Source organism: Talpa europaea (genome assembly GCF_964194135.1).
Source record: "Talpa europaea genome assembly, chromosome: 11".
In the NCBI taxonomy this organism is placed as follows: domain Eukaryota; kingdom Metazoa; phylum Chordata; class Mammalia; order Eulipotyphla; family Talpidae; genus Talpa; species Talpa europaea.
In genome coordinates, this window is record NC_140078.1 from 59,589,152 (window position 1) to 59,609,314 (window position 20,163).

The window sequence follows — 20,163 nt, forward strand, 5'->3', positions numbered from 1 at the left end:
TTACTTCACTATCCAAATTTAGGGATGTTCCCAGTAGGTGCCAAGGGTAACAAGGTCTCTCTTTACAAAAAGGATTCTTTGCACAGCAGATTCACTTGCAAAATGCTTTGTTCAAAGAGCAAAAGCATCACTAAATGTAAAAAAAAAAAAGAAAGCAAAGTTGATGTTTCCGGATTTTAAATCCAGTTATCAGGCTTAATGTAACATAGCTTTTGCCCAATTCATGAACTGTTTAATACAGCCAATGAGATCTTTAAAACAAATATAAAAGGTTGAAACGATCTAAAGCTTTACTAAGATGAAAGACCTCACAAAACCAGCTTTTTATTTGGGAAAAACACTGGTCCAATGCAGACTTGTAATCAACTTGAAAACCAACAATGACCACGTATTATCTGTGCAAATTTGGAGTGGGTAAAAGAGATGCTTCATTATCAACACCCAAAGAGTGCAAGCATTTGAGTAATAGAAATCTTAGATCCACTGAACTGGGAGTGTGTAGACTCTGGTTTCTCCTCCTCAGACTGCCTGAGCCTTTGTTCTCATCTTCTCTCCCTCTCTGGTCACACGTTTTCCCCTTTTTTCTTTATATAGATCTAGAGTTCTCTTCTGCATATGGGGTGCTGGCAAGTCTCTCCTTAACTATACTCCCTTTATGGAACTACCTTGGAGCCTGTTGTGAATACATCAATATTCCAACAGGGAGAGAACACGCGGAAGGAGGAAATTGAATTCCTCTAGCTCAGTGGCTGAAACAGCTGTCAATCGACTGCAAAACAGGATAATAAAGATAGTTACAAAAGTGGAGACTTAAGAGATAGGAAATTTTTAAAGATTTAACCTGCATATATACTCATTCTATGAGCTGTATTACTTGCTAACTTTTGGGTTATTGTCCTAATCATATATGTGCAGCTATACACAAATTGTTGCAACACATTCATCAGTAATAGCAAAGTGTTTAAAAATAAAGAAAAATGTAAAAATATACACAAAAAGGTAATAAATTCTAACTTTAAACTGAATATTCCCGAAATGTCTCCAGAGGGTTAATAAATGATCTCCAGTTTTAAATGATCTCTGACAAAAGTGATTTTATTTATTTATTTATTTTTTTTTTTTGCCGACAAAACGGATTTTAAATCTAGATTTAAAACTTTTAGGTTAAGTTGTTTTAAAAAATAGAAAAGTTTAAATTATAGAAAATAAATAGAAACATTAGACCAACATTCAGCTATAAAAAGAGGGTGACTATAGAGCTAACACTCTAGTGCATTAAATACACCGATAAAAATAATTCCCAGTGTCACTTTTGTACTGATAACAGCTTTCACTGAAGTGACTGTAAGCATCAATATTTTATGGACCCAGTAGTTAAGAGCATAGGTTCTAGAGTCAATCTGCCCAGGTTGAATCCCAGTTCTACTACTACTTACTTACTACTTTTGTAACTATAGGGAAATCACTTAGCCTCACTCTTCCTGTTTCCTCATCTATGAAATAAGTAAAACAGGAGTATCTACTTTATGAGGAATATTAAGAAAGTTAATAGTGCAAAAGTGCCCTACGTGTATCAGCTATTATTATTAGCACTATGCCTGTCACATAAGCCCCAATTCTAATCTATCCATGTTATACTACCAAATCAATCTTGCCGAATAAATCATGGCTTTAATTATGTCAGTCCTTGCTCTAACACTTCTAGGGGGTCCCTCCTAACCAATAAAATCAATAAAAACTTCTCTCCTATCACTTCAGGTCCTCTGTAGCTGGTGCCAACAGCAGCCCCAGCACTTCTACAGCATTTCCTCCTGCAAGTACACCACAGCTCAGCCAAAATGAGCAAGTCATAGCTTCAAACATATTCTCCCTCCCCTCGCCCAGAAACCAAGTCTGTTCACACAGGCCATTCCATTTGTAGTATTTTCCCTCTATTAGCTGAAATCCTACCATTCAATCAGGTCCCTCTGAAAATTTGATTCTTCAACAAAGTCTTTCTTGATCCATCACATGCAAACTCAACTCCATCCTTAAATCACAGGATTTCATGGATTGGAGTTAAGAGTATATATGAAAAAATCAATATGACAATGAGACTTATTTGCTTAAGTCTTCCAGGGATCAACTGTTTGCCTTCCCAATATAAGTGTATCATTTGGAACTAGGAACACACAAACTGTAAGATGTGTGATAGCCATGTTTCCACACTGGTTAGTAACATGCTAAAGGGCTGAACACTAGGACTACAGTGCAGGTGTGTTAGTACAAGGGAGAAGGAACAACACATTTTTTCCCTTTCCTTAACAAAGTACCAGCTCTATGCAAAGTCACAGATCCAACAAACCACTGGGACTTCTACAATCTTGTGTGCACCCTGATTCATAGCCCGTTTGGGTTTGTTCTTACTGTTTCCTGGAAGAACAGACTGTTCCACAAAGGCCTGTATTCCCCTTCCAGCTCCAAAATACTCTTATCAACATAAAATCTACAGGACCCTGAAGACATTGATCCCCTTCTCCACTTTCTATGGCAACCTCCTCCACACCGACCTGCTCTAAATGAAGGAAAGTCAGGAGTTGAAAAGGCGAACTGAAACGAAATTGCTGTTGGTAAGGAATCTACCTTTGCTGTTTTCCAGAATATAAGGATTTTTCCAAATGGTTTCTGGGGGCAGTGGTAGCAGAGCAGCAATCACAAGTGGGTGGTTAGTGAGGTATTTCTTACATATCAGAATCAAATAGATAAACTGGACTTCATCAAAATTATTCAAGTTTTGTGCTCCAAAGTCCTTCAAAAAAGTGAAAAGCAACCTATAGAATGGAGGAAAAGAAATTGCAAATCATATCTGATAAAGGACATGAATACAAAGAACTCTTACTTTAAAAAAAGGTAAATAACTCAAATTTTAAAATGCAAAGGATCTCAATAGACATTTCTCCAAGGATGATAATACAAATGACCAAGAAGCAAATGCAAAGGTGCTCCCATCATTTGTTATTAGAGACACATAAATCAAAACATACTAACCAGGTGGCTATTAAGTAAAAACAAACAAAAACGGAAAATGACACGTATTGGCAAGGGTGTAATGAAATTGGGATTCTTATTCATTGCCGGTGGGAATATAAAATTGGTGTGACCTCTGTGGAAAACAGTTTGGCAGTTCCTTCAAAGGTTTAACACATAATTATAGTATGATCCAGTAATTTCACTTCTAGGTAGGTATTCTAAAGTTTTGAAGGCAGGAACTCAAACAGATGCTTATGCACCAACGTTCACAACAACATTATTTTTAATAGCCAGGTGGAAGCAACCTAAGTGTCCATCAACTGGCAAATGGGTAAATAAAATGTGGTCTCTCTATACAGTGGACTGTTATTCAGTCATTAAAAGGAGTAAAGTACTGATATATAGATATAAATATATAAACATGCTACATGAATGTACCTCAGAAACATGCTAAGTAAAAGAAGCCAGACACAAAATGCCACGTATTACAAGATACAATTTTACGTGAAATGTCCATATAGACACATTTATAGAGACAAAAAATTGATGAGGGTCTTCTAGGGACTGGGGAGAGGGAAGTATATGGAGTGATTGTTTCATGGAAATGGGGTCTCCTTTAGGAGTGATGAAAATGTTTGGCACCTAAATAAAGGTGATGATTATACAACAAAACTACCAAATTATACACTTTAAATGGATAAAATTATAGTGTTTCCATTATATCTCAATAAAGTTATTGTTTTTAAATAAAAACAGCTAACATTAAATGTTGGACAATTTTCATACAAAATTCTTAGCTTCTCTTGAAAAATCCTTGTGATCTTATACCAGCTGTCCACAGGGTTCCTCATGACAAACTTCAGTTGGAGCTAAAGCTGGCCATGAACCACCTAATTCTGAACCTTAATGGGAAACTTTCTGTCTCTGCTTTAGTTTCTCTGTAAAAGAAGGATCCTAACAGTCTCTGGCTCATTGGGTTTTTATGAGGAGCCAATGAACTGTTAGGAGGGTCAATGAAATAATATGCTAAGAACAGCATGTGGCAATAGTAAGAGTTCATTAAGTAGTAGTTACTTTTATATTTCATGATACCTAATCCAATTTGTAATAGAAATAAATGGCATTAGCATTTCAACTTTTCTATTTTTACAAATGAAAATATCGCATATAATGTAGCAGTCTAAAAGAAAGAAGTAAAAAGACAGTCATGACATAAATTTTTAAAAGCAATATGCCAAATACTATGCATAATATGTGCCTATTTTTGTGCAAAGTAATAATGATGATGAGAGTCTGTGCATAGGAAATGGTCTAGATAATTCTGCATTCACGGGGAGCAGTGAGTGAAAGACTGTAATTAAAGGGGCTTTTTACTGACATACATATTTATATAATGTTTAAATTTTTTCCGGCTTTACTGAGATATAATTGACATATAACATTGTATCAGTTTAAAATGTAGAACATGATTAGATACATACATATATTGTGAAATGATCACCACAATAAGGTAGGCTGACACATCCATCACCTCACATAGTTAACTAAATATTTTTTTTTTTTTTAAATAGAGGCATGTTTTATTTATTTATTTATTTGTTTGTTTGTTTTGTTTATACATGCACTGGGTACAGTCAGAAGCGCGGGAGGGTGAGAGAATTCACCAGAGCCAGAGCGGGGAGCAGAACAGGCAGAAGGACCGAAGTACACTGCTGAGGGGAGCAGCGGGCGGCAGGAGAGGTCTGCGCGCCATGCGGGACCCTCCTCTGGTGGCCGGGGAGCAGCCGGGGATCGAACCGGCGCCACAGAGGCCGCGAGCAGCTTCGCAATCCAGTGCTCAACCGCTGCGCCACCGGGGAGGCCCAGTTAACTAAATATTTTTAGGCAACAAACCTTATAAACAGGAATTAATAGTATTTTTTTTTTTTAAGGAGAAGAAACTCAATACATTTTGTTTGACATCTTCTTGAGAATATAACAAAGTTTTGTCAGACGAGTAGCAATTTTCCAAACTGATAAAATCAGAGGCCATTTTGTTGCTTTGAAACTCAGCCTTTAGCGGGAATTCCCAAAGCACCACACTTCTTCACTTCAGTGTCCTTCATCATGCAGTATGACGTGCTATATTTTTTATCTACTAACAGAATAGATTCTAAACTCTTAGGCATGGCAGTCAAGACCTTTCACTGTCTGGTCAAATAATTCTTTTCCTAGCTTTATCACCCATCACTACTTCTTATAAAACAGCACTCTACCTAAGTAACCCATGAAATACATATTCTCCAAATAATATTTCATTCTAGTTATTTAAATTGAGCTAAAATTCACATAAAATTATCACTTTAAAAAGTACAATTTAGTGGCAGCTAGTCCATTCACATTGTGATGTCACCATCACCACTATTTGGCTCCAGTATATTTCTTTTTTTTTTTTTTTTTTTTTTTTTTTTCCCAGTATATTTCTATCACCCCAGAAGAAACCCAGTATCTACTCAGTCATCTCCCATCCCTCCCCCCAACTCTTTCTGTCTCTACAAAATTGTCTCGTTTGGCTAATTTATATAATTGATAAGATACAATGTGTGGCTTTTCCTATATGGCTTCTTTAAGAGATTCATCAATGTTGGAGCATGTCAGTAATTTATTCCCCTTTATGGATGAATAATTGTGTGGCTACACCACAGTTTAGTATAGTTTATGGACATCTGGGTTGCTGCCACCTTTTGGCCAATGTGAACTATTACACGTCATTATCTTTTTTTCCCCCACCAAAGATTTATTTATTTATTTATACAAGCACAGGCCAGATGCATGGGAGGGTGAGAGGATTCACCAGAGACAGAGCGGGGAATAGAACAGGCAGAGTGATGAAATACACTGCTGAGGGGAGCAGGGGGCGCGACAGGAGAGGTCTGCCACGCCATGTGGGATTCTCACCGGCCGGCTGGGGTCAAATCCATGCTGCAGAGGCTGCGGACAGCTTTACAGCGCTGTGCTCACCCACCTGCACCACCAGGGAAGGCCCACGCCATTATTATCTTTTATCTTTCTTCAGCATCATGTACTACTTGAAGTCCGGCCTTCATTTGAGTTTCAGATCATTTCTTACCTCCGCAACTTGGCCTGCCCAAAGTCCTTACTTTCCTTTTGAGTTCCTTCACTACTTCTATATTCGAGGTAACTGCCAGCACAAGGCAGAATCCCAACCTAATCCCTGTTTAAGTTGACTCAAAGTGTTTTTTGTAAATTAGTTGCTAACATTAAAAAACTCCAGAAAAATCATTAAAGATCTCATTTCCGTTAAAAATTTGGGTATCTGTCAACATCATCATCTCATGCTGCATTATTACAACAGCACAGTTTAACTGAGCTCACTGTTTCACCCTTGCTCCCTACCAACTATCTCAATATAGTGGTGAAAATAGTTTTACTTAAAAAGAAGTCAGGGGTGGAGAGGCTCCCTGGGACACAACCTATGAGGCACACAACCTATGAGGCACACAACCTATGAGGCTGTCTGCAGCCTTTGCAGCACGAGTTCGATCCTTGGCCGATCAGGAAGCAACCCACATGGCGCAGCAGACCTCTCCTGTCTCGCCCGCTGCTCCCCTCAGCAGTGTATTTCCTCAGTCTGCCTGTTCTATTCCCCCCCCTCTGTCTTTGGTGAATCCTCTCACCCTCCCCCCACACCTCTGGCCTGTACCCCACCTCTTGTATGCATAAATAGTGAATCTTTTAAAAAAAATTCAGGGGTCTCCCTGGTGGCGCAAGGGGTTAAGATGCAGCACTATGAAGCTATCCACAGCCACTGCAGCACAAGTTTGATTCCCAGGCTGGCCAAGGAAGTGACCCACCTGGCGCAGCAAACCTCTCTATCTTGCCTGCTGTGTCTCACCCGCTGCTCCCCCTCTCAGCAGTGTATTTCAGTACATCTGCCTGTTCTGCTCCCCGCTCTGTCTCTGGTGAGTCCTCTCACCCCCCGCATCTCTGGCCTGCACCCAAGCTCTACACTGCACTACAACCTTAAAAAAAAAAAGTCAGACCAAGTCACCCCTCTACTCAGAAACTTCCAGTGGCCTCTTACTTCTTTCAGAGTAAAAGCCAAGGCCTGCTGGATGTCCTATGAGGCTAGCCTACCACTCTCCTGCTTGCTCACTCAGCTCTGGACTCCTCCTTTCTGTTGTTTGGACAACCATTTAGGGTCCTGGGTTCACTCCATCCCCTGATGAGATGGAGCTCAGTGTTCCACTCTTTCACTCTTAATGCTCAGATCTTACTTCTCAAAAAGTCCCACCCTGACCACCTTATTTAAAAATAGAACACCACTCATTAATCAGCACTTCTGATTCTCCTTATCCTGTTCTTTCTACCCACTAACATCATCTAATATAATGTATAATAATATATTTATTTACTACACTTACTGCTATCTGTTCCTTTCCATTAAAAGGTTAGGTTTTACATTGGCAGGTCTTTTGTTCCTTTGATTTACTAGTTAATCTCCAGTATCCAGAAGAGAGCCTAGCATGTAGGTGGGCATACAATAAACATATGTTGCATTGATACTGGGTCTACAATCAGCTAGCAGTGACAAGGGATTACCCTTCTAGCTTGGTCACATATGTCCCAGTTTCTCAAAGTTCCACCATTTCTACTTCATTCTCCTACCTGTCTGGTCTCTGCAGACTTCAGTTTGTGAAACTTCTTCCTCTGCCTCTTGTCACTGACTTCCAGAATAGCATTCTGACTTTCAAAATATTTTTCACCAGAATAGCATTCAAATGCGCATAAGTCGTAAGTGCAGTGTTTGAAAATCACCTATTCTTCTCTTTTCCTCCCCAAGGATAATCCCAGTGCACATAGCAGATGTTCAATAATGTTATGGACTAGAGAACGCCTCTGACATTTCTGTCAAATATGTTTCTGCTCTACCTTCCCCCCAGATCCCGCCACTGTGTATTAATGTGACTCCACCATCTAGGAAAGCCCTGTTTCTCTCTTCTCTGGCACTTTCCAGACATTTCACTATGGATGGTTTTGATGATCACTGAAAGAAACCTCTGCAATGCTGACCTTTTGGCTTCAGGTCAGCAAATATAAGGCCCTATTTTGAAGGTAGAGATTTTATAGTTGCCCAGTCCCGTCTCCAAACACCTAACCAGAATAGCCACATCTGTCCTGAAGCTCCCATTTCCCTTTGTTAACAGTCAAAATGTTATCTTCACAGACTGCTACCTGTCTCAGGTATCGTGTTTGTTGCTGCAGTACGATGACCATTTTTAGAGGCTGATATTCCTTTACTCTTTCTTGTTTGCATACTGTTTAGTTTTAGCCTTCAAGGACCTATCTTAAAACAGTAACTTAATTTTAAGCTCCCTCACTGCTTTCAGAAGTAGCTGGAAGGATGGATCTTTTTTTCTTTCAAATCAACATTCCTCAATTTTCCTCTTTTGCAAATTAGGTGAAACTTAACCACCCCCCTCCTCGAATAGTAAATGCACAATGGCGAACACGTAGTGAGAAATTCAACTAATGGTGGCTGCTATTTCTGTAACAATCTGAGACTGCTCATGAGCACAGAGAGCTCTGGCAGGCTGGGCAGAGGCACTGTGCCCTCAGAATGTGCCTGAAGAACTCCTGCCTGTTTTACAATTTGCTTTAGGAACTTCCCTGCCCTGAGCAACTGGGTCTACATTGCTTATGTGAAGAAGAAAACAGGTGCTGGGGAAAGCAGAACAGGAAAGAAACACAAGAGAACATCTTTGGAAAACTTCCAAGGAAAAGGTGGATATGGATCGGGGCTGTGACTGTGAGGTGTTTCTATCTCCTAAGTCTTCCTGTAGCTTTAATAAATTTGGGGTGGGAAGCAGTGGTTAGTTAGCAGTTTTTGTTTTGACAAAAAACTAATAATATTGTACTCTTAAATTTACTGGCATTTGATATTAGTAAGATCATATTTAAGGTTATATGTAAAATTTGAGCTCTTACTCTGATACCTTAAATTTTGAAACTATCATCCTTTGATAAAACTCAAATTCTAATATAATCAGAAGGGCTGCATTTATTCAGCATTTAGGAACAACCAGTTACCTTTTCTTTGGAGGGTAAGCCAAAAATCTTGATTGTTTTACCAGTGAATCTTCATCTGCTGTGATTATGGAATCTCTTCTTAATTTTGTTCAGATCTACAAAAGGAAAAAGGGCAAAGGTTTCTGAAACAATGGATAAAGCTAAAAGAAAACTTACAATCTTACTATTTGCCATATGTTCCAAAATTATTATATGTGCTTTGAAATGTCAAAGTGTTGAAATCTGCGATACTTTTATCAATTTTACCATAAATGCAACTGTTTTTTTGAAATGTACTGAATTGGCTATATTTTCAATAAACTAAGAACAAATGACTGTTCACTATGCACAAAGTGTCAGTCTCCTAGGGCTTAAGATCACTGTGTGTAATTTGCCACTAATGATTTTTCACTTAATTTTTTAAATTGCCATTCAAAAAGCCTACCCCTATGAAACCTGTCAGAAACACAGAATTGAACATACACACAACACACATACACACACACAGAGAATGAATTATTTGGAGAGCTTACTCTATCCTTTATCATTTAGCAGTTTAAAAAAGCAATTTACACAACAACTACAAACAAAAGACAAAAAAAACTCCATTAAACCATTTTCCTAAAAGTGAAGGAAATTATGCCTCCCATTTCATAGTTTTGTACATATGCATTTGTACATATATATTTCAAATAGAATGCGGCTACCATTTGAATTAATTTGGGGAGAAGCAGTCAATGGGTTAAGTAGTCAAGGGCCCAGAGATTAACAAACCAGAGTTAGAAACTGAGCTGATTTTTAAGACTGACATTGCAGCAAAAGAAAAAAAACAGCAAGTATGGACAATGACATAGCTATGGAACACATTCTATACATGTATATAGCACAAGAGAGGCTGATTTTATATGAAAAATTCACTAATAACACATGTCTCTCCATATATAATCCTCAGCAAGGCCAGGAAGTGGTAGTATTACTTCACTCAACTTTCTTTATTTTCATATACTCTAAGATGGCAAGCCAAATATTTCTATGGTTCAAGATACTAAAAAGTAACTCTGAAAGTGAGTGGTTGAAATTCATCCTAGGTTTTGAACATTAATTCACAATGATTTTTACTGGCTTTTAAATTATTTCTGAATTCTATCTTTACCCTCCCCCTTTTTAGTTCTATTTTTATTTACACGCACAATGTTATTCAGTAATGTAATCATTCTATAAAGTAATCATTCCTACAATCTTTAAAAGCCAGATATTTCTTGTGCAGATTTCTAACTCCTTCCCAGTGCCCTTTTAAATATTTCTCTCTCATTTCCATTTAGTGTTCCCACTCTGCCTTGTTTCCAATAAAAGCTATTATCTTGCTTACCATGTCTGTCCTAAGCCAAAATTAATTTCTTTATATTCTAAACATTTTACAACTATGCACAATCACTCAAAGGAACCAACAAATTATTAGGATAGAGATAGCCAATAAAGATGTTCTCTTAGAGATAAGATAATCATTCACGTCACTGGTGGGGATTCCTTCACAGCAGACTGGAGGTGGAGGCAAAACAACACCAGCATCAGATTAGAGTCAATGCTTGATCTTATTGTATTTCACTAGGTCAAGCTATTTTTCAGTTTTTCCATCAGGATGCTCCAGCTCTATCTCCATAGTATCCAAGGAAGTCATCAGATTTTAGGTACCATGAAATCTTAGGGGAGACCCTAAGACAATGTTTCCCTTTAAAAGAATTCTTCATTAACTACTCCACGTGCTTTTTTTAAGGGAAACCCCATTCCTATAGAAAAATGGTAGTGGTAGTTACTAAAAATAAGTATTTAAAGATAGTAACTTCTCTGCTTAGATAAGGGGTCAGAAATCTCTTAAGTGGGAAAAAAAACGATCATGTTTGTAGAAAGTCTCTCATTTTGATCTTCACAATAACACTTCTGGCTTCAAAGGAGCTTTATTACCAGTGAGAAAACAGACTGAGAGAGGTCGTAATTTGCTAAAGATAACCCAGCAAAAAATGGCTTGAAATTGGAACTGAATAGAAAGGCCTTTGGTGTTCTTTAGTTTCCTTTCTAGTTACACCAAACTGTCTAAACAGCAACTTAATTTTATTTTGCAAGAAGAAAATCATTCAAAGGCTAGACAGGAGAATATTTTCTAAGAATAGAAACATAAAACTTGATAGCTTTTATTCATTTCCCACCTACTATATAATAAGCATTCAAAAAATATGATTTTTAAAGATTTCTTTTAAATGACAGCCAGCTGAAGATGAGAGGGGAAAAAGAAACAACAAGAAGAGACGTTATTTGAAAATTCTTCAAAGTCCCAAAAGCATAAATTTAATTTACTTACTCTTTTTTGGTGGGGTGGCAGTGGGGGAGGGGGAGGGGGGATTGTAGAAGATACCTTTCTTTTTGGAGCTACAAAGCCCATTTCTTATAAGTGCTCATAAGCACTATGTAATTCTCAACCCCATGCCAGGTCATATTTGTACTAAGGGACTCCAAACTCCTCTCCTGTTTTGACTAAAGCTGAATATATGACCAAAACTAAGATATTTGATTTGTTCTCCTTGGAAATAGAAACTGGGATGGAAGGGTCTACTTTGGTCTAGGCTGCAAGCTGCCCCCAAGTGCTCTCAGGCTAGGAACAAAACAGTCAACAAGGACAGAACAAACTGTTCTGCTCAGAATTAATTCGACCCAAGAGGCCAGGTAGCCCCAGAGGAGAGGGAAAGGAAACAGTTTCTTCCTGGGGGTTCTAGGGCTTTTCTTGCCCAGGTATATCTCAAAGAGGCCCAAAGTTCTTCCTTCCCTACAGTATTAAGACTAGCTGGAGCTATAGGATAAAGGTTAAAGGTTCCCCCTTTTCTGAGCTTAAAGTTTCTTGAATTGATTTCTGATACCTACAACAAAAATAATCTTATTCAAGACAGTAAAAACACTGGTATTTTAAAAGGAGGCAGATATTACCAAAATTTGTTAGAATACAAAACCCTGCAGAATGCCCAGGGGTTCAGAAACACCCACTCACTAACCTTAAACAAAGAGAAGTGCACACTGTTACATGGGGAAAACTAGCTGATGCTGTGCCATAGCTGTCTCTTGTCATTGGACACATACTTTCAAAGCACCCACCGGCTGGCTGCGTCACTTATTTCCTCGTAGGTCTATCTCCTGTAGAAGCCATGCTTGGGACCCCAAGCCTGTGTTGTTTTCCTATGTCTCTTCTCTTAAATGAAAAACAAAAACAAAAACAAAAAACCAATCGAAAAATCTAAAAGCATAAGTCATATGTAGGCATATACTCCAGAAATAATATGTGGTCCCCACTTTACACTCTTCTGCTTGACTTCCACCTTGCTTTCACCCTGACAGGCTTTCTCCCTGGCAAAGTAAATTTAAGAATGAAACTCTATACTTGACACAACCTGTCTTTCTAACTGTGCTGCTGGGTATCCCCTCGTCAAAGGTCAACTGGAGTTTTTGCACCTACGGAGCTGTGGGACTGCTCTCAGTTCAGGATCACTCCATTGACCACCAAATGAGAGTCTGAAAATGTAACCAGCAAGGAGGGAGATGAGATCACTTATCAGGAAAGGCTACAACAACTCTGGTCTATGCTTTAGGGATACATTTTCATCCTTGTAGTTGGACTAGGGTTTCCCAACTTTCCATGGAATTCATCACATGAAGTCTTAACATTCTTTAAAAAGCTTCCATTTCTGACAGCTTCTACATATTTGTACACATTCAGGTCCTCTCTCTCCAAAGCCATCCTTCACTCCTTTTGACATTTCAAAATGGTGGTATGGCTCTCCCCCCTCAAGCTGTTTCTCCCAGATTTCACTAAGGTTCACTGGCCTCCCTTTCTTTTTAGCTGAGGGACCTTTGTGACTACTGTATACTGTTTCACATTAGATTAAGAAAGAAACAAAATATAGTAAAATTCCCAGTAGTTTCTCCAATTTGACTCTGTCAAGTCAATAGACTTCTTGCGATTGATTTACAAAAGCACAAGATAAAAACAATAATAGTGGTAGCAGCTGACAATTACTAACCACTTACTATGTGGCCAGTATTAATTAACACATGAGCTCTTTCCATGCATTACCTCACTTAATTCTCCCAGATCTATGATGCAGCAACTTTTACTATATTCATTTCATTCAGTGAAAACTGAGGGTTTCTCAGTTTTCTGCAAGTAAGGGGTAGAACTGACTGGTCACACCACAGCAATCCCTATTGCTGTTCTCCCACACCCACTGTTCCTGCCACCTTGAACTCCTTTCTTTCTACCTTCTAATTGACATTCAGCCTTCAAAACCGGTCCAACATTGTAAGTATGAATAAATGTCTGCTAAATACAACTGGATTAAATAGAACCACAGATTTGACATCTATCTACTCACTCAGAGTTAATGTGTGGCTGGTGTAGGATGTCCTTGCCTTACTAAGGACTTACAATTAGGCCTAAACATTTAGTAGCTATTCCAGCATTTACTCTTACTCATCCCTGTCAAACTCACCTACTGACCCCAACACTGAGGAAAGGGGAAGGAGGACAGATGGAGAGCACTCCTATACTCCTCTTAATGTGGAAATAGCACGTCAATATAGAGTTGACTGGGAGGAGGGAAGCCTGGGGAAAATGGAATGTTTCTCCCCTAATATTCTACCAGGGGAACAATGATCTATATTACTGGCCTGAGTTTATAGAATTCTAAAATTCATATAAATATGCAAAATCAAATCATTCTTTGCTAATCTAATGGTCCTTTAGAAAAGATGTTCAATAAATGAATAGCTAGAAAGTTAGATCTGAATCATAATTACTAACACTACCAATAAGAAAAAAGAAACTTTTGCTGCTTACTCTGGGCCATATCCCATGCTATGTACTTATATGTAGTGTCCTGCTTCATCTTCTCCACAAACCTATGAAGAGTATTTAAAAGTGTGCAAATGTAGGCCAAAAGTATGGCATGCCCAGGGGCACTACTAAATAAATCATTCACAGTAAAGGCAGCAACCAGTGAATAATTGTATAATTTTGATAAGTGCTTTTAGGTTTTTTTTTTTCCCCCTTTACTCTTCCTCTTCAAATAATGCCACCTGAAGAAGACAGACTAGGCAGCCTACTATAATTTTCACTTTCTTCTCTAAAAGATCCAGGGAAAAATTTCCTCTCTTTTATTAAGCCTTTCAAGATATTATTTGTGATAGACACTATTATTTGTGATAGGCTATAGCTTACCTGTTCTTCCTGAGCACAGAATTAGGCTAAATTTCCCAATGTTCATTACAGGAAGGTGTAGCTACATGATTGAATCCTAAAATATGAGCAGCTATATTGATTGCCATGTGTAAGCTTAATCCATACAAACCTCCTTGACTTGATTCTCAGTCTTTCATATTGGCCAAGTGGAAAGGGCTCCAAGCACCTAGAGGTTGGTGAAAGCTAGGAAATGTCACCCCTTGAACGACTAGGTGAAGCAAGAGACTGCTTGCCAACCAATACTGAGTTGTGCCTTGAGTGAGAAGTAAATACATACTGTGCTAAGATATTGGGTATTTGGGTAAGCTACAGCAGCTAGCCTACCCTAATATAGTATTATTGTTGTCACTATCATCACAATTTTCATCGACAGTTCAGCCATAATTTATTGACGGTGTAATAAGTAAAAGGAAATACTTCTTTTACTCATTTATCTGCATTTTACAGGTGACAAAAACCAAAGACCCGAGATAAATAATATTTCTCTGAAGGGACTCCCTGGTGGCGCCAGTGGTTAAGACACAACCTATGAAGCTGTCTGCAGCCACTACAGCAGTTTGATCCCTGGCCAGGGAGCTACCCACATAACTCAGTAGACCTCTCCTGTCTTGCCCACTGCTCCCCTCAGCAGTGTATTTCATCAATCTGCCTGTTCTGCTCCCCACTCTGTCTCTGGTGAATCCTCTCACCCCCCGCATCTCTGGCCTGTACCCCGGTTCTTGTATAAATAAATCTTTAAAAAAAATAATATTCCTCTGAACATCTATAGCATTCACAATCTGAAAGACTTGATAATTAATTATGGATTGCCTTACTATACAAACTGCATTGATAGGTTGATAGGTTAAACAGTTTTCACTCCTGTAGTTAGCTGATTTTTTTAGAATTATAATTTGTTTTCCTTATCTGAACAGAAAGTTGCTAAGACAAGGGGGTAAGTCTCAAAACCCTCTAGTCCATATCACTTCACACATGGTCTCACAACTATACAAGTTTGTATATTATTGAAATCATCATATAAATTTACTGTATATGTATATAAAATATATATATTGTGTTTTGGGCAATAGCCCTCAAGTACACCTGACCAAGAAAATTGACTTATTTGCTCTGAAGAGCTACTTAATCTAATGTTTGTTTATTTCAGATGTATCACTTCATGTGTATCAGGAAAGTAATTTTTCAATATTGTAATTACATGTATAAATGTACATGAACACTTTAGTACAGTGCTTGCCATATATTTGCTGATCAATAAATGATTATTTTCCTTCTTCCCCATCCCAATAGTAACTTTAAGTAAATCATATGGTGCTTGAAGATCATCAAAGATGATCAGAAGAAAAATGGTAGGCCAGTAAGTAGAAGCTGATTTTAATTACAAAGAATATTTTCCTATCTGGGAGGAAGACCATCTAAAATGTTAGGGGTCAGAGACCAATAAAGATCAATTGTCAGTTTTAAGATTAAGTCATTCATAAAAACCTGTCCTGACATAACCTTCGGGAACAGGAATTCTGGGCAAGTCAGAGCCAGGGCTTCATACCCTTCAGCTTCACTGCTGGTGAGCTGCGGCAGTGTGCCTTGGGGCTCGCCTTCTATTGGCTCAGGTCTGGCCACACAGGATTCCCAAGAGCCTTGGTATCATTAATTGCAGTCACACATTAATGTGTGCTCCTATAGCAACTGTAATAACTTTTATATTTTCTTAGAGAACTACTTTTCTTCAGATGCTGCTTGTTCCCAGTCCACATTTTCCTACCCAAGACATTCAAAGACTCCTACTAACATGATGCAGATACTGGCTTTCATATGGTGACAATTCACACTAATCACATACAATCATTCTGTTACATGATCTTTACATTAGCTAACTAGTTTAAATATTTTAATTGTGGATCATTTAAATTTTGTTTTTAAAAATATGCTTTGAAGATTTCTTTTAAAGATGAAATGGAACATGAATCTGGGTCAGTTATCTTATCTGGCATCATTAAATTATAAATTTGGACATCTTAATCTTGCTCAGTATGTCAATTGTAATATCTACTTTGTTGATGGGGTGGGCTTTCCCTGGCGTAACTTTCCCTGTAACTTCAAGGTATCGTCCTTAACAGTAGGTAATGAACTTAATGTTACCATCAGCTAGTATGTTGGGTACATAGGACTGCAGCTGCTGTTGAAATATAGCAACACAGAGTATAGAACACTCAAGATTAAAAAAAAAATATGTGTGTTTGAAAATTAGTGAATCAAACTCTGGTTAACAACTTGTTTTAAAAACAAATATTCTTTTAAAATGTTAAACAAATATTCTTTTGAAAATAAAATTCTTTTGAAACTGCTGAGTGAAAAAAGTCAATCTCAAAAGATCACACATACATGTAACATTCCCAAAATGACAAAATTGCAGTTTGAAAATAGTGGTTGTCAGGAATTAGGATGTCAGGATAAAGGAACAGCAAAGGGAAGATTTTTGCAGTGTGTCTTGATTATGGCAGTCATTACATGAATCTACACATAAGATAAAATGACATAGAACACATACACACTCTATAACAATCCAATTTTCTGGTTTTGATGATGTACTATTGTTAGGTAAGATGTAGGCCAATGGAAGAAACTGAGTGAAGTGTAATCAGGACCTCTCATTGTACCTTCACAACTTCCTGTGAATCTGTAGGTATTTCAAAATACAAAGTTAAAAAATAGCTAAAGTACATTGGATTATAAATATATTTCACAGGGTATTTTTTTCAACCTACTTGTTGAAAGATTAAATTCTAGCCAAGGCTATGCAAATATATTTTATCATCTAGCTTCCCATTTTGTATACAAATGGGCCTATGGATTATCTTAATAGAAGCTGAGAGAGAGTGGAAATGGAGCTTGTAGAGGTGGTTTTGCTGTCGGAATGCTCATTGTTCAAGACAAAGTCAGTAACATGAACCACTTTAGCAGTCAATAGTTGGATGTCTTACAAAGACAAGATGGCACATGATATATAAAAAATAACATGCATTTAAAGACTTCTTATATCTTAAAATCTATAAGATTTTGCTTTAAATACAGGCAATTTAAAGATAAAAACATTTTTGTGATTCTAATGCTCAAGATTCAACTGAACATATGATTATATGTAACTCATGAAATTCATTACTAGGCTTATGTGATTATCCAACAAGAGATTTTTAAAAATTAATACACAGCAATAACTCAAACTATCTGGCTAAGTTATATTAACTACTGCCACACACCAATGATGAATGGGACAGAAAGAGGGGACCTCCCTGGTGGCCTAGGGGTTAAGTCTCAGCGCTATCACCACTCTAGCCTGAGTTTGATCACTGGCCAGGAAAATAACCCACATATGGCACAGCAGTCCTTTCCTGTCTCACCTGCAGCTCCCCTTAGCAGTGTATTTCAGTAAAATCCACCTATTCTGCTCCCCATTCTGTCTCTGGTGAATATTCTGACCTCCCGCACCTCTGGCCTACACCCCATTTCCTCTACTAAATAAATAAATGTTTAAAAAACAGCCTTGTTATAAATTAATAAATGAGGGAATTCCAGAAGCTGGGAAGTAAATGCAAATCAAACAAAACCAGTATAAATAATTTTCACTAGGTTTTCAGACTGAGATCTTTCCTATCATTGATTAAAATGTAACATCCTGGGACTACATCAAAAACATGACTCCCTGATTTGCTGTATCTCACACCTAAGCTGGTTCAACACTGGCTCATCATGACTCGGAATCTAAAGAGAGGTTGGCAGCACTTCATAAATACCTTCCTGTTCGCTCCTTTCTAAGGTGATGCAATTTGACCTACATTTCCAGTGCCCATTGAAACTTCGTAGGAGGGGGTTAAGAGGAGAGTTTTTCATTTCTTCTACCCTCTGATTAACTAGGACAGCAAATGCCACTCAAGGGATTGCTACTGGGCAGAAGCAAAGAAGGGAAAAGCCATGCCAGTGAGGAAATTCCACAGGAGAACATTTTAGAAATACTGCATTTTCTGATTTTGCAAACAGTCATGGCTTTCTAAGTCAACAACAGGGAAAGAGTCAGACCACTTTACACAATAAAACAGAACACCAAGAACCGTTTTATTTACTTCAGGCTCCCATCTCAATAAAAATTAAACTTGAACTATAGATTCCTGCCCTTACCAGTCTTTTTTTTTTTTTTAAACAAACTTTAAATTTTAGAATGAGTTTAAGTTGACAGAGAAGCTGTGAAGACTATAGAGTTCCCACATATTTTACCCTCAGTTTCCCCTGCCCATGAACTTCTTTACATTAGTATGCTGTATTTGTCACAACAAATGAACTAATATACTGGTATCTATCACAACAAATGAACTAATATACAGTATATTAGTATATTAAAATGTGAAGTCCACATTTTACTCAGATTTCCCTAGTTTTTGCCCTATGTCTTTTTTCTGATCCAGGACCCCATCCAGGATATCCCATTGTGTTTGGATCTCATGTCTTCTTAATCTTTTACACCGTGAAAGTTTCCCAAGACTCCTTTTTTGGTGACCTTGACAACAGTTTGAGTATACTATAAAAGCCTTCCCTGTTGGTCATTTGTGTATTTCTTGTGATTATAATGGGATTATGAAACTTGGGGATGGAGACCACTGAAGTGAAGAGCCACTCTTATCTTATCAAGGGTAGATTTATCACTGTGTTAACTTGAGCATCTGGCTGAAGTTGTGTTTGTCAGGTTTCTCCACCAGAGTTACTATTTTTTTATCCTTTCTATGCTGTACTCTTTGGAAGTCACTATGCACAGCCTACATTTATGGTAGAGGTAGTTATTTTGCCTTCTTTCAGGAGATTACTGACATAAATCATTTGGAATTCCACTTGGCAGATTGGTCTATTCTTTCCCATTTGCTTACCTATTCAACCATACGGGTATAGACTTATGGATATTTGTTTTACATTATTATATTTACATTATATATTTTTATAAATATCTAATTATATTAGTATTTATCTTACCCTGTGTACATTGTATATTTATATTTATTTCATATCTTGAGTTTAATCTAATACTATATTATTAAGTTGCTGAAATTGTCCTGCATTGACCATTGGGAGCTATTTTAGCTGTGTCTCTGTGACAATCCCTATCACTATAGTGTGTGCGTGAAGCACTTTTTTGCATCCCTGCCCCAGCCATAGAATTAAGTTATGTCTGGTTACTTTTATTAGAGAATACATTGGTATTAGAAACCAAGATCTGGGCACTTGGTCTAATACTGTTTTAATGTTTGATACTAATAAAAAAAAAAAAAAAAAGGGACATAACTACTGGTGCCGAGACCCCACAGCCCTCGTGAGCCAAAAAACTGGCAGCAACCTAACCCTATAAAGACCAGCACTCCCATTTGGGGGCGAGACTCTTGTCACTATACAGATTTTCAATAAAGCCGCTTCGGTCTGATACTCTTGGCCTCCTTTCTTTTCTAACAACTACTTCTATAGTAAATCAATATAATCTTCTCCTTCATTATCTTCACTCTGTGGCATGGTAACTATAACATGCTAAATCATGAAGAGAATGCTACGGTAATCTAACTATCATCTAAATGCCCATCTTTCAGGTTTGATATGGCCACTAAATATCTTTTTTTTTAAGATTTATTTATTTATTTATTCATTTATACAAGCACTGGGTACAGTAAGAAGCGCGGGTGGGTGAGAGAATTCACCAGAGCCAGAGCAGGGAGCAGAGCAGGCAGAAGGACCAAAGTACACTGCTGAGGGGAGCAGCGGGCGGCAGGAGA